Raw genomic sequence first — 15584 nt, 5'->3', positions numbered from 1 at the left:
CTAGTAGAACTGGGCCACCAGCTTGCTCAAGAACTAGCTGTGTGACCTAAGGTTAATCATTTTGTTTTTTATGGACCTGGATTTCCCATCTTTAAAGTGAGAAGTTCAAATTAGGGGATGTGTAATGTTCCTGATACCCGCAACGATGTGTGATTCTGTGAACACTTTCTGAACAAGCCTAGCAGTGTCAGGGCAGATGGGGAAGAGCAAGAGGAAATTGTTATTGCTGCATTAAGGACCATTCCTCCTCCCACTTTCTCCTCTCACTTTCTCCTCCAGCAGAGGTTTGTTTAGCAAACAAATTCCGAGTTTTCCCAAAACAGCCAAGCTATGAAAGCTCTGTACCACCCAGTATTGCTACAGTGACCAATGTGACAGGTCTATCTTTTATTCTTCCAGGGGTGAGGCATGAGTAGAGAACTGAGCTGTCTGAATGACTTACCCAGGCATTTCTCTTTTGAAAGCCATCTAGGGCAGGAGGAGAATTGCCTGGAGGCAGCTGGGCTCAGGCCAATTCCCTGGTTGGTCCTGAGCATCTCCTGTTTTTGAGGTCCCTAGAAGTCAGACTGTAAGTTTGGGAGGATTCCATGATCTTCTCTCTTTACCTCTTGGCCTTTGATTCCTCTCCTTTGATGGATGGACTGGAAATGGGAGAAAGGTGGGTAGTGACTAGTCCTGCTTGGGCAGTATGTACTTTGAATGCTGCTTCAAGGAAGTCCTGGGAATAGCCAAGATTCTGGTGTATGTGTGTGTGTTATGTAGAATAAATTCAGCTGCTAGAAGAGTGACCAGAGAGGAAATTTCTTTTTCTGAATGTTTGTATCTATTTTGGAATTTGGGTGTCAAGGTAGAGATGGGGAAAGCTTTTGCCTTTCCAAGCACAGAGGCTAACACACAGGCAAGGAACAACTGTTGTTGAAGCTGAAACCTCGTGGCTGTTTCCCTTGGCCTGCTACCTTTGTTATGAGTGGGATAGAGGTACTCAGAAAAGAAATGACATTTGAATTACATTTTGAAGACCCAGTAGAAGTTTCCTGGGAGATCAAGTTGGGAAAACACTTGTGTAATATCAAAAGGCATGCACTTACTTGTTAATCTGGAACTGCTGGCAAATAGAGACTGTCCACTGATACAGGGGTCTCCAACCCCTGGGCCACAGACTGGTAGGAACCAGGCCATGTTAGGAACCAGGCTGCACAGCAGGAGATGAGCAGTAGGCAAGTAAGCAGAGCTTCATCTGTATTTACAGCCACTCCCTATCTCTCACATTACCACCTGAGCTCTGCCTCCTGTCAGATTAGCAGTGGCATTAGATTCTCAGAGGAGCACGAGCCCTGTCGTGAACTGCGCCTGTGAGGGATTTAGGTTGCGCTCTCCTTATGAGAATCTAATGCCTGATGATCTGTCATTGTTCCCCAACACCCCCAGATGGAACTGTCTAGTTGCAGGAAAACAAGCTCAGGGTTCCCACTGATTCTACATTATGGTGAGTTGTATAATTATTTCATTATATATTATAATGTAACAATAATAGAAAATAAAGTACACAATAACTGTAATGTGCTTGAATCTACTCAAAACTACCACCCCACACCCACCCTGTCAGTGAAAAAATTGTCTTCCACAAAACTAGTCCCTGGTGTCAAAAAGGCTGGGGAGCTCTGTACTGATAGAAAGGCTGATAACGATGTATGGGCATTTGTCATTCCACATCTTGTTCTTTGCATTTATCCATATATATGCATGTTTAAACAAAAAAGGACATGCTACACATATATTTTTGTATATTTAACACTATAACATGAATATCTTCTCACATTAATAAAAATGTCCTACAACAACATTATTATCAATGATTGAACATTATTCCATTGTATTATGGCAATTTGTTTAATGTTAGGCATTTAGAGTGTTTTCAATTTTTCACGATTAGCAACAGTGATGAAGTGATGAGGATCTTCGCAAATAGATGTTTGTCTCTATCCCTTGGGAATAATTGCAGTAAAATTGTTAGGTCAAAGGGTCTGCACATTTTAAAGGCTTTTGATTAAGTATTTCTAAATTACCCATCCAGGAATGTCGTAGCAATTTACACTCTCTTCAGCAGTGTACGAGAATGCCTATTTCTTCTCACCCTCACCAGGGCCGGACTTTATCAGGCTTTTAAATCTCTCCCCATTTGAGAGGAGAAAGATGGTAATTCATTTTAATTTGCATTTCTTTGATTACTAATGTAATTGAATTTTTAAAAACATGAGCCCATTATCTATTTGAATTTCTACTTTTGTAAATTGCCTGTTATTTCTTTTAGGTAAGGGAAAGTTTTACTTTAGGAAAATTCCCCTTAAAACACTAGAGTCAGATTTTTAAAAACATTATCTTTTGTTCTCACTCTTCAAAAACATGCCTCCCACTGGAAAAATGAAGAAACGATCTAAAAGGAGGAATGGTGTCTCTGTTAGTAAATGGTGAGTCTATCAGCAATGGGACTGGGGCGGATTTTAGCTTTTCTGCTTCAGTTCCCAGTTGTTACCTCAGAGTTGGCTCTCAGACTTCTTAGTTTTTGTTCAGTACCTTTCACCTCTTTATTTTTTCTTTTTCTTTTTCTTTTCTTTTCTTTCTGTTTTTTTTATTTTTTAAATTTTTAAATTTTTATTTTTTGAGACTGAGTCTTACTCTGTTGCCCAGGCTGGAGTGCAGTGGCATGATCTTGGCTCGCTGCAACCTCTGCCTCCTGGGTTCAAGCGATTCTCCTGCCTCAGCCTCCCGAGTAGCTAGGATTACAGGTGCCTGCCACCACGCCTGGCTCTTTTGTATTTTTAGTAGAGATGGGGTTTCACCATGTTGGCCAGGCTGGTCTCGAACTCCTGACTTCAGGTAGTCCACCTACCTTGGCCTCCCAAAGTGCTGGGATTACAGGTGTGAGCCACTGCACCTGGCCCACCTTTCACCTCTTTCACCTGCCTTTCATTTGAGCTATTTGAGTACCTGCATTATCATGCCCCATCCTAGGTTTTAAGCTCCTAAAAGGCAAGGAAAGTTTCTTCTTTACCCTATAATGCCGTGCCACACCTAACACAGTCACTTGTCCATCACAGGTGCTCACTATGTGAAGTGAACAAATAGGGAATGCCACTTCCCAGTAGTACCATTTTACTACTAGGCAAGATTGAGCTTTCTAGCCCTTCCTCAAACTTGCTAGGTAGTCTAAGAAAAACGACCCAACTTTACAGTGCTTATTCTCCATGCCCCAGAGGAAAGATTGGTAATATTTGTTTATAAGATGCTGTATGTTATATTGGTTCTTTGAAAATACTGGGAATTACTGTGGAGCTAAAAAACAATTAAGAGCATTCTACACATAAGTCATTAACTACACTTGAAATAAAATATGTGAGTTACCAGTGACATTTCAAGGACTATATTTGTTAATAACTGAGGCTTAACAAATAGAAATTGTTTATCAACCTGTCTGAAATAGGAATCCAATAGCTGTTTCTAGTCTTATTGAACAATCTAATTAAGGGACTCTTTAGATATAAGATGTTTGCCATTTTCCCATTTGAAATATTAAGATGATGTTATATTTAAAACCTGCAACTGGCTATTTGATAGTGGCTCTGTGTCTTCAGCCTTGGACCCTTGGGGGAGGTGAGTCTGCACTCTGCCTTGGCAAGGGGTCCAGAAGGAAGAACTCAGAGGTGTCACTTCCAACTGAACTTGTGGGAGGTGGCCTGTGTCATCTACTCCGGTCTGCTTGTGTGTGCCTGTCTGCAGAAGACACTCTCTGTTGTAGATCTAGTGGGACTCTTAGAGCCCTGCATTTGTGAAAAACAATAGGAACTTAGCTCCTTATGGCCCAAATGCTGACTCAACATCAATATGATGTAGATATCGTACTTCCATGATGGGAGTCCCTTTCCAAGATTTTAACCTCTAAAACAAAAAGTTTGGGAGATTCCAGGAAGGGTGTTTTTTCACCGATGTCACAATTCCATGCATATGAATCCTGTTGAAGTTGTAGGCCTTGCTGGCTTAAGGGTTCCACATAGTAGAATGTGGCCAATAACACAACTGTATGCTAGCTGAGCTTGGTGCAAATGACAACGCACACCACGCTTACCCACTTCAGAACTGTTTACGTGCATGCCAATTCGTATTCCGTCACGAGATGCTGAGGTCCAACCCTACAAGTCTGTTTCTCAGTGAATTCACTTGGAGCCTCGTTCTGATGAGATTCATTGTCAGAGTAGCCTGAGCTGTCAGTGAATTTGACTCTTTTGTCAGAATGTCTTTATTGAACTTCATGATATGCTCTCATGTGAAAAGGGTTGAAAAAATTGTGGCTGCTAGTGGTGCTAACTGTTCACCATTGGGTTATGGATAAACACTGCCTGGTACCTCAAGTGAGGAAGACCTGAGGTAATATCTTGACAGCTAAAAAATAGATACTGGGATCTCAAAATGACACAATCAGACACTTTTGTTTTCCTAAAAATATCCCTCTTGAAGGATGTTTGAGCCGTCTAGGTAGCATTGTGACATCCATTTTGCTTCTAATCCCATGATCCAGGGGAGTAACATAAAGTCACAGAGGTGGATCGTGACTGTGAAGATGAAATTTTAACAGCAACATCCACTTTATTCTAGTCTAGACCTGCCTGTTAAAAAACAGTACCACTAGGTTGTGCTAGAGTATAAACATAGCACGATGTGCGTTTCCTGCCCAATCTTTACTTTATTGGCTATTTCTTTCTTTCTTTTTCTTAAGAAAAAAAAATTCTCTGTTCTCTGTAACTTAGAAGAAGAACATATCAGAAATATCATTGTGATCACTGTTGTTTGAAATGAAGGACCTTTGAATGACAATATTGTGATTTTTGTGAAGGCCAGAGGTAGTGAAATGCTCAGAATTATTTATACTTACTCCCAGATACCACTTAGTCACCTTCCAACGTCTGGTGCTCTGGGGTAAGGACTGCTGCTCCTCTTCAGTCTTCTCATTGGCACCTCATTTTCAGTCGACTTGTCAACACTGGAAAGCTCAAGGCTATCTCTCGGGTTCTCTTTCTTCTCTTCCCTGTGTAATTTCCTAGGGCATCTTCCTCAGTCCCATACCGTGTGTATGTCAAGGGCAATGATGTCCCAGCTATATCTCTGGTCCTGACTTGTCCATGAAACTCCAGACTCATCTATCCAGGACGACCAAGCATTTCGGCCTTCTGGGACAGCTCTGCTTTATACCTACTCTCCTGTTATTAGTAGGACTCATTTCTCTCTCAGAAAATTTCAGTCATGTCATCCAAATACACGAGGTTGGTATTTAAGTCAGATCATATCACTTTTCCAACTAAAATTCTTTTATAGGAAGGATAGTAAACAGTTGGGAACAATAATAAAATGGACCATATCACTAAAATCGGCAGGAAACCTAGAAGGTATTGAGTGCCATTGTGCTATGTTATTTGCATTTGTTCTCTCATTTAATTTAAACTTCATTTCAGCTCTGTTTTGTGAGTATTGCTCTAGGCAATTTCAGCTAAAGCAAAACACAAGCAACCAACCAATCAAGAACAAAAATGTAAGGCTCAGAAAGATTAGAATAACTTGCTTAGGATTACACAGCCAGTTAAATATTAGAGCTGGGTTTGAATCTTAGTTCTCTCTAGTGCTAAAGCCGAAGGATTATTTGTTTTTTCCAATTACTTTGTTGATGTGATGGCTAATTCATGTGTCAACCTGAGTGGGCTAAGGGATGTCCAGGTAGCTGGTAAAACATTATTTCTGCGGGGGTGTTTCCAGGAGAGATGAGCATTTGGTTCAGTAGGCTGAGTAGAGAAGATCCACTTTCATCAGTGTGAATGGGCATAGTCTAATCTGTTGTGGGCCTGAATACAACACAAAGACAGAGGAATGATGAACTTACTCTCTCTTCTTGAGCTGGGACATTGGAGCTCCTGGTTCTCTGGCCTTCACATTCTGGAACTTACACAAGCAGAGCAACCCCTACCTCCAATATCTCAGATCTTCACACTCAACTAGGAGTTACACAGTCAGCTTCCCTGGTTCTTAGAACTTTGGACTTAGACTGAATTATATGAGCTTCTCCAGGTTGCAGATGACCGGTCATGGGACTTCTCAACCTCCATAATTACATGAGCCAATTATCACAATAAATCTCTCTCTCTGGTTCTGATTCTCAAGACAACCCTAATACAGTTGACAATCAAGCATCTTTCTTCATCTGGCCTCAGAAACACTTTTTTTTTTTTTTTTAACATGTTTTCGTGTTACTTAGGCCAGTTGCTTAGTGATCTATCAATAGTCATCATCAAAGTCTTGTTGAAGAGTTTTCCTGTGTGATTGTATTGATTAGAATTAGATTTGGCTACGGATGATGGGAACTAAAATCACTATTTTATTCCTTTATTTAAGAATAAAGGAATTCTATTTCTTTATTTAAAGAAATCTGGAGGTGAGTGTTCTGGGCTCCACACTCATGGCTCTGGTTTCCTTCCATCCTAATGTGATGCATGATTACCTGCCTTAAGAACACCCTGGGCTCTGGGATGGCTGCTGGGAATCCCCACTAAAATGGGTCTGTTACTAAGGGAAAAGGGGAGAAACCAGCAGTCTCTGCTCTCCTGACGGGCTTTGTTTTCTTTTATTTCTCATTATTTGAGAATTTGTTTTTCAGAAGAAGTCTGAGTATATAAGGAATAAAGCCTAAAATGAGGTCTATTTGGCATCTGATTGACCTACCTATAATTTCCAATTTTCCCTGTGACTGTTTTGTTGAGCAAGTTTTGTAACTTCTATGACCTAGATACTTTACACAATTATCTCATTTAATTCTCACTAAAGCCTCCAAAGTAAGAATTATCTCTATTTTACAGATGAGGAAACCAAGGCTCGGAATGTGTTTTTAGTGCATATCAAACAATGTATAATATGCAATGAGTAACGCTTCAAGTGTGCACAAGAGGTATTCGAAACTCTTCTTGACTTGTTTTAATCAAGTTTCCCTCCTGATCATCAAATGGGACATACAATCCTTCATTTTTTTTCTTTATCTAGGTTTTCACAGAAAAAAAAAAACAAACCAACAACAACTAAGCCTCATGTGATTAGAGATGATAGAAAAATGTCATGGTTTTAAAAAATTCACATGCCTGCAATCCAACCCCAGGACCTGTGATTTGGTGATTTGGATGGGTGTGGGAGTCTGTAGTTGAGAAAGGTTATGTATAACTCCATTAGTGAGCTTCTGGCACAAGAAGAATAACTGTCAAGAGTTGCTCTGCTGATCTTAGTTTGGTATCTTCTTGATTTGAAAAGTCTCTCCTTATTCCAGTGTTTGTGCTGTCATATTAAACTGCTATCTCTGAATTTCTTGTTACACTGACATTGTTACCTTTCTCCTGGGTGTCGATATAATGTTTCTTCTCAGAAATTCTCTCTTTCAAGAGATTGCTCTCACCTTTTCCTATGTGGACTCAGTTCCATTTTTAAAGGTGCTGCCAAGGGCTTTAAAAGCAGACTCTCATTGAGATGAACTAGGGGAGCCCTAGTTCATCTTGTCTTTCTCCCTTTGCTTTTCTCTGGAGTAAAGGCTGGTAGAGGAGAATGAGAAGAAAATTATTAAAAGTTCAAATTGGCAGGTAGGATTTCAAAGAACAAAAGTAATTGTATTCAAGACACGTCTCCCCTGTGTTTATGCTCACAAAAGGCTGTCTTCGCAAGAACTCTACAGCACCACGTACACTGTTGGCCCTCTGCAAATCAGCACCAATGACAACATTATAATTACACTTCAAAAACAAAGGCAACGAGAAGTTGCATCTTAAATATCCTTTATTTGGTTGCTCTAGGAACTTCTGTTTGAGTACAGCATTGGAGAGCAGGTGCAGAGGTTAAAAATATGCTCATAAAACTCTAGAACCCAGTGTCTTTTTGTTACATTCATAATAAATAAGAATGCTTTCCTGGAGGCTCAGTCATTAAGGGAGGTGATGAGGCAGGAAATGGGAGTTCTTCTTCTCTTGGATTCTGTTTATAATGCAGTCAAACAAGGGTAAGGAGACTTAGCTAAAGCTTTTTTTGGGCGGGGTGGGGAGGTGGGACTAGAAGGCAAATTTATGCTAATAATTAACCATGAACCTGTCAATTTCTCATGTATTGTGCTAAAAAGGGTCTCTTGGCATAAGCATAATAATAGCAACTCCCATTTATATAACATCCACTACTTACCAGACAGGGTACCAGGGACTTCATAGACATGATTTCAAGCTGCTACAGCAAAACTGTGGGTGAGTATTATGTAATACTCTGAGAGTCCCTGAGAGGGCACACAAGGGATGCATAGCTAGTAAGTGTCAATACCAAGATTTAAACCCACAGGGTCCAAAGTGCTTGCTCCTTTGGACTATTGGCTTGATTAGGACTCATTTTGTTGCAAGTAACTAAAGCCTAGTTCTGAATTTCGACCAACTCAACTTAAACCACACTCTGGGTTTAGTAAAGCTAATATAATTCAATTCCAGTTTGCATATAAAAGAGAATTTATTACAGAGATACAAAATTTTCTCACCAGACGCTAAAGTGAGTCTGTGTCTCCTGAGTGAACTGGAACCAGTGCTTAAGTGTAGGTAGGACTCACACAGATTTTTGTCTTTGCTTTTTTTTTGCACACCTCAGTTCACTTTTCCTTCTTGCTACAGATGGCCTTCTTCTGGCTCCAATACTGCCAACAGTTGCTGAGTTCAGCATGATACTGTCAAGGCACCTGAAGAGACACCAGATTCAATAGTCGTGATAATGATTGGCCCAGCTTAAATGAGCTGCCCACCCCTGGACCCATTAACTGGGGCTAATGGGGAGGTTAAAACTATAGAAACATGATTGCCCCCACAATGGCCAGGTGGTAGAAAAATGGAAGAGCATATCTCAGAAAAGTAGTTTGTGTGTGTGTGTGTGTGTGTGTGTGTGTGTGTGTGTGTATGTGTGTATGTATTTGCATGTTTGTCTGTATGTGGAAACTAGTAGACAAAAAGTTGTCCAGTATGACTGTGCAGACTGCAGGTATCTCCTGGTTGTGGGGTCCTAGTAGCTGCACAGTTTGCCACACATCACTTTTAATTCTATCCCTGTGGATGGCTCCCCACAAGGGACAAAAGTAGAAGGATTTGCGTGCTGCCTGAAGAAAGCCATGAAAGAAAAGAATTTGTCCATAATCTGTTCTCAGCATCAAATCTAAATGTCTGTTAACTATTTATAAACTAACTCGATTTCCATTCATTCATGTACACATTATTCATTCATTCTCACACCCACTCCTTGTGAAGAGACCACCAAACAGGCTTTGTGTGAGCAACAAGGCTGTTTATTTCACCTGCGTGCAGGCGGGCTGAATCCGAAAAGAGAGTCAGAAAAGGGTGGTGGGATTATCATTAGTTCTAACAGGTTTTGGGATAGGCAGTGGAGTTAGGAGCAATGTATTGAGGGCAGCAGGTGGATCTCACAAAGTACATTCTCAAGAGTGGGGAGAATTACAAAGAACCTTCTTAAGGGTGGGGGAAATTACAAAGAACCTTCTTAAGGGTGGGGGAGATTACAAAGTACATTGATCAGTTAGCATGGGGCAGAAACAGATCACAATGGTGGAAGGTCATCAGTTAAGGCTATTTTCACTTCTTTTGTGGATCTTCAATTGCTTCAGGCCATCTGGATGTATACCTGCAGGTCACAGGGGATACATGGCTTAGCTTGGGCTCAGAGGCCTGACACATTCAAGTACTCATTTTTCATTTAATATACTGAACACAAGAAACAAAGCCTCAAATATAGAGGCTGCCATTGCCTATAGGATAAAATCTAAACTCCCATTAAGGCCTGCCTTCCCAGGTCATCTTTTGCTCTCCCCTGCATGTACTTGGGGCCCTAAGATATGTTGCCGTGTTCTTTTACCTTGTTTACTTGATAGATGAACACCTATTGGCTTTAAGGGAAAGTTCCAGCATTCTCTCCCCAGCCTTGCCTTTGCAACACTCTCCTTGCTCTTAATGCAAAGCTAAGTCACTCCTAATGTTACCATAGTACTCAGTGAGCCTGTCTTCAGGATGCCCATTAACCTACGGTATACTTGTCTGTCAGTGAGAAGATGGTGTCTCCTGGAGACACTTTGTCAAATGCTAAAAAATTGTATTAAGTATGCAAATCAATACTGATTGTGATGGTAGATGTGCCCTCCCTCTTAGACCTGGCCTCATGGAGAAGAGCACAAGGTGCATGGGTAGATGCAGTGGCTGTGAGCCACCTCCACTACAGAACAGCTTGCACTTCTCTGTTTGTGGGTCTGTTTCCACCATTGTGCCACTGGCACAAATTGTTTCTCACTAATTGTGGATCCCTAGTGACTAGCAGAACTCTTGGCACATTTTTGTTTCTCAATAAAGGTCTTTTGGTTCAATGCAAAAATGAGTAAAATATAAGACAGGAACATTAATTGCTATAGAAATATCTCCTTGGCATAATAAATGTGTTTCTGGTTTCTGCCCCAAGGATATAAGACATCTTGGGCTCATGTATTTCCTACTACCTACTTCCCTCTCCCTTTCCCTTTATGTTCTTCTTTGCTTTTATGGATTTTTTTTTTTTTTTTTTTTTTTTTAAGATGGAGTCCCACTCTGTTGCCCAGGCTGGAGTGCAGTGGCATGATCCCAACTCACTGCAACCTCTGCTTCCTGGGTTCAAGTGATTCTCCTGCCTCAGCCTCCTGAGTAGCTGGGACTACAGGCATGCACCACCATACCTGCCTAATATTTGTATTTTTTAGTAGAGACAGGGTTTCCATGTTGGCCAGGCTGGTCTCGAACTCCTGACCTCAGGTGATCTGCCTGCCTCAATCTCCCGAAGTTCTGGGATTACAGGTGTGAGCTGCTGTGCTTGGCCTGCTTTTATCATTTTTTATTATAGAAAGGGTCTATGGTCATTTTAGAACAATTGAAAATTGAATAAGCAAAAATAATTTGTCATTTTACTATTAAGGAATAACAACTATTGACATCTACTTTCCCAGATATTTTTCTATGCCAAAAATATACATCGGTGTGGGTTATTTTTAAAACAAATTTAATCATCCCCTTTAAATAGAGATTAGGCAAATATGTAAAAGTACAAATCACAAAGAAATAGGTCTAAAAGGGATCTTATTTAAGATTAGAGTTTCAAACAGTAGTGTTCGCTGCTTTGGGAGATGCTAAGTTCCTTGTCCCTGGATGTATTTAAAAAACCAAAAAGATTAGAAACTTCCTCATTTGCAAGTTGTAGGGATGATTCAAGTATTTGACAATAGTCATATTAAAGAACTAAAGTCTGAGTTTCTGATCTGTTTGGAGAATCCTCATGGATTCTAAGAGGAACCCACATTTCTAAAAGTGTCTCCTGTGTTGACAGCCAGAAGGCCTAGCGTTCTGCAGCCCTGTCTCAACCAGCATAATCCTGAAAGGCAGCCTCTCAGAGGTTAATCTTTGAACACACTCTTAGGTTTACTTACGGCTTTTCAGGTTGACAGATGAATTTTCGTTCCACAATGTGGTGTACTTCAGTGTTGCCTAATGTAGTCATTGTGCAATTAGCATTAATTTAGTTATAAGATAAAATGAAACAAATTTGGCTTTTTGAAAAGGAGGACTTTCATACAAGGCCAAACTTAAGGGAAAGAAAGCCAGAGAACATTTCAACTCAAAAAGCAATTTGCTTTGCACAAGGAAGTCGGAAAATTACAGCCCATCATACCTAATTACTACACACATTTGCGTTTGAATGTGCGCTCTCCCTCCACGGAACTGTCTCCAAGTTTCTTCCCCTTCACCTCTCAGCAGCCAGAATCCACTGCTGATGGAAAATAGTCATTGGAGCAACAGGATATTGTCCGTTTCCCGACTTGGTCTCAGGAGGTTCTGACAGAGTGAGTGTTGTACAGGGTCCTGTTCCAAACGAAGTAATGGGCGTGTGATCATGAAAAATAGGATGGAGGAGAATGTGGATATCCCCATGAAACCAAATGATGGAACCAAATGTAATTCTCCTTCAAACTTCAAGGATTTAAAGAATATGTGTAGATACTACCCCTCCAAGAGATAGTGCTTAATTCTACTCCTTCTTCTCAAGTGTGGGCTAGACATAGTGACTGCCTTCCAAGAAACAGAGTATAGAGAGCAAAAATAACGTCACAGTGCAGAAACATGGCATGCATCACTTAAGTGATAAACCAAGTGAAGGCATCATCAGCTACATCATGTGTTTCTCACTAACCCTGGATATATAATGGAAAGGACCTCTGAAGGTCCATCATCCTCGTCTAATTAAAAAAATAAATCAGACTAATCCAATTGGGGGCCATTCTACACGTTACCTTTTCACTACTCCTCAATACTGTCAAGGTTGTGGAAAAAAGGTGTAAACCAAAAGTAAAATTTTAAGCCCCTTAACCAACTGAATGGACCCTTCCTCTTGGCCAAGAGCCTTCCAAAGTTCATCTGAAAGACTAGTTCAGGCCATGATGGGAAGTGGGAGTTGAACATGTCTCATTATACCCTCCTCCCTTTGGAATTCAGTCACAGCTGACCAGCATTAACATTAAAACAGATCTTAAGACTGATAAAATAGACTTTTCATAGCAATAAGACACCAAATTCCAGCCTGACTCTAGTATAGCATCACATAACAGATAGCAGGCCGTGAAAGAAATCCAAGTATTTTATCCCAAAATATATGTATTTGACATATTTTGAAATGGTCTAGCAAAAAGCTGTCTATTGTGGGGAAAATCTGCAATTCTATAGAGAATCCCTATTCCTTTCTAGATCTTTTCCCTGCTCCAGGAGAGAATTAACGAAGAATCCGGCACCTTATTAGGTCTGGTAAGAGATCTGAAGCCTGTTACATAAAGGTTTTGTCTGCATGAGAAAACTTTGGTCTCCAGAACCCCTTTGTCTTTTGTTTGTTTTTGTTGTTTTGAGACACAGTCTTGCTCTGTTGCCCAGGCTGGAGTGCAGTGGCATAGTCACAGCTTACTGCAACCTCTGCCTCCCAGGTTCAAACAATTCTCCTGCCTTAGCCTCTTGAGTAGCTGGAATTACAGGTGCCTGCCACCACGCCTGGCTAATTTTTGTGTTTTTAGTAGATACGGGGTTTCACCATGTTGGCCAGGCTGGTCTCGAACTTCTGACCTGAGGTGATCCACCTGCCTCGGCCCCCCAAAGTGCTGGGGTTACAGGCGTGAGCCACCACGCCCACCCCAGAACCCCTTTGTCTTAACTAAGACATTCCTTTCTATTGATCCTGGGCCTTTAGATAATAACTCTTTCAATAAATTGCTAATCAGAAAATGTTTGAATCCACCTATGACCTGGAAGCCCCTTCTTCTAGTTGTCTCACCTTTCTGGACCGAACCAATGTATATCTTACATGTATTGATTGATATCCTGTGTCTTCCTAAAGCGTATAAAACCAAGCTGTAGCCTGACCACCTTAAGCGCATGTTCTCAAGATCTCCTGGGGCTGTGTCATAGGCCACTGGTCACTTGTATTTGGTTCAGAGTAAATCTCTTCAAATATTTTACAGAGTTTGACTCTTTTTATCAACAAAGGAAGACTGAGAAACTGCCACAGACCAGAGGAGACTGGGGAGAGAGAACAACCACATGCAACATGGTACACTGGGTGGGATATTGGATTGGAACAAGGACATTAGTGAAGCTGGTGAAATCCAGTAAAGTCCAGAGTTTAGTTAATGATAATGTACCAGGCCAGGTGCGGTGACTCACACTTATAATCCTAGCACTTTGGGAGGCCGAGGAAGGCAGATCACTTGAGGCCAGGAGTTTGAGACCAGTCTGGTCAACATGGCACAATCCCATCTCTACTGAAAATACAAAATGTAGCAGGGTGTTGTGGCAGGTGCCTGTAGTCCCAGCTACTCGGGAGGCTGAGGTAGGAGAATTGCTTGAACCCAAGAGGCAGAGGTTGCAGTGAGCTGAGTTGGCACCACTGCACTACAGCTTGGGCACCAGAGTGAGACCCTGTCTCAAACCAAAAAAATCAATAATGTACCAATGTCAGTATTTTAGTTTTGACAAATTTATCAGGCTATTATAAGATGTTGACAATAAAACAACCGGTTATAAAGAAACTCTTTGTGCTATCTTTGTAACTTTTCCTTCAATCTAAAATTATTCTAAATTAAGAAGTTTATTAAAAATATTTTAAAGATTTTTTTTCTCTCCATGCAGACTTCTCTTCTGTTTCCTTAAGGGACTTGGTTCATGCCTCTGAAACTGACCCATCAGGTGGTTTTAAGGAAATCAGAATGTTCCTCACAAAAAGAGTCTACATTTTTGATTATATGGCTCAAACACCAGATTTTGGATGTAATTCTTAAGAGTAAATGGTTAGAGTAGCCATTCATTATCAACTGCTTGACAATTCACCACAGAGTCTGACAAACAGAAGAAGGTCAAAATGCTTAACCTAATTATGTAATTATGTGTACAGTCACTCACAACAGTCTATATAATGGCAGGGCACAATTATAGTTACTCCCAGTAAATGGGCATAAAGCTGATTGATGTTAGAATGGTAGACTTTATTTTGTGGAGGAATTAATAAAAAGGGGTTTTTAGAATTAAGATGTTCAAATATCTCTCCAAGTGCAATAATGCCTTTGCAGCATCTCTGAATCATGAGGAGCTCTCTGCTTGTGTTTGTCTAGCCAACCCACATCCACTTTGTGAGAGTGAAGAACTTTGGTTTTCAATCTTGGTGAATGTGTGCTTACTTTACATGATAGGTTGACTTCCTTGAAGAAAATGGGAGCCAAAACTTAAGACAGAGTCAGAAATAATCAATAAGGTTTTTGAAAGAGGTTTCCACCCTGTGATAGCCATGGTTAACCAAGATAACTGTTGCCTCTATTTGGAAAGACCCTCTACTTCCTCACTGTCCATCACTGTTAACCTTATTTCCATGATGAAGCCTTTCGTGATTAGACTTTCCCTTCCTCTCATACCTCTCCCTCAACTTGCATTAACCATCCTCATCCACTGAATTCAGTTTGCACTTGATCATGGTAACTTGTCAATATTTCTGTGTCCTTTTCAGCTTGTTTTGCAGCTGCGTTGAGAACTCCCATTCTGCTGGCATCCTTTGAGTCCCCTTCATCTGTGGCTAAATGTATTGATGAGCATCTAATAGTTCTAATAAACAATTGATTAATGGATGTATAGAAGGACAGACAAATGGACATTCTGTCAAGTGACTGCTTATGATGGAAGCCACAACTCTCTATGACTGTATGTCCTGGTGACTTTCAATCAATAATTTTAAACTCATCCCTCTTCAACCTAGGCAGGGATCTCTCAGTATTAATGTCCCAGCCATGTGTCCCAGATTCATGGAAAGGATCAAGGTCAAAAGCAACTTCTATCATCATGACATTTACTTGAAAATTCAACATAAGTGGAATTCCAGAAAAGAGGCATGAAACAAATTTGTACTCCTTAAGTGGGAGCATTGAACTAAGA

At 40.7% G+C, this 15584-nt stretch overlaps 1 protein-coding gene and 1 long non-coding RNA gene across 3 annotated transcripts in view; one reads left to right on the top strand and one right to left on the bottom strand.

Annotated features, from left to right (window-relative positions):
• Positions 1–6040, bottom strand: part of LOC126959743 (uncharacterized) — a 33379-nt gene extending 27339 nt beyond the window's left edge. The window contains exon 1 of the long non-coding RNA XR_007727646.1: positions 5927–6040. This is a non-coding gene — a long non-coding RNA (uncharacterized LOC126959743). The remainder of the gene's footprint in view (positions 1–5926) is intronic.
• The window catches only part of AGBL1 (AGBL carboxypeptidase 1), an 850662-nt gene that overhangs the window by 30988 nt on the left and 804090 nt on the right, over positions 1–15584 (top strand). The gene's annotated exons all lie outside the window — the stretch shown is intronic.

This window comes from Macaca thibetana, chromosome 7 (genome assembly GCF_024542745.1).
Source record: "Macaca thibetana thibetana isolate TM-01 chromosome 7, ASM2454274v1, whole genome shotgun sequence".
NCBI classification, from domain to species: Eukaryota; Metazoa; Chordata; class Mammalia; order Primates; family Cercopithecidae; genus Macaca; species Macaca thibetana.
This window is presented reverse-complemented; position numbering and strand designations above follow the sequence as displayed.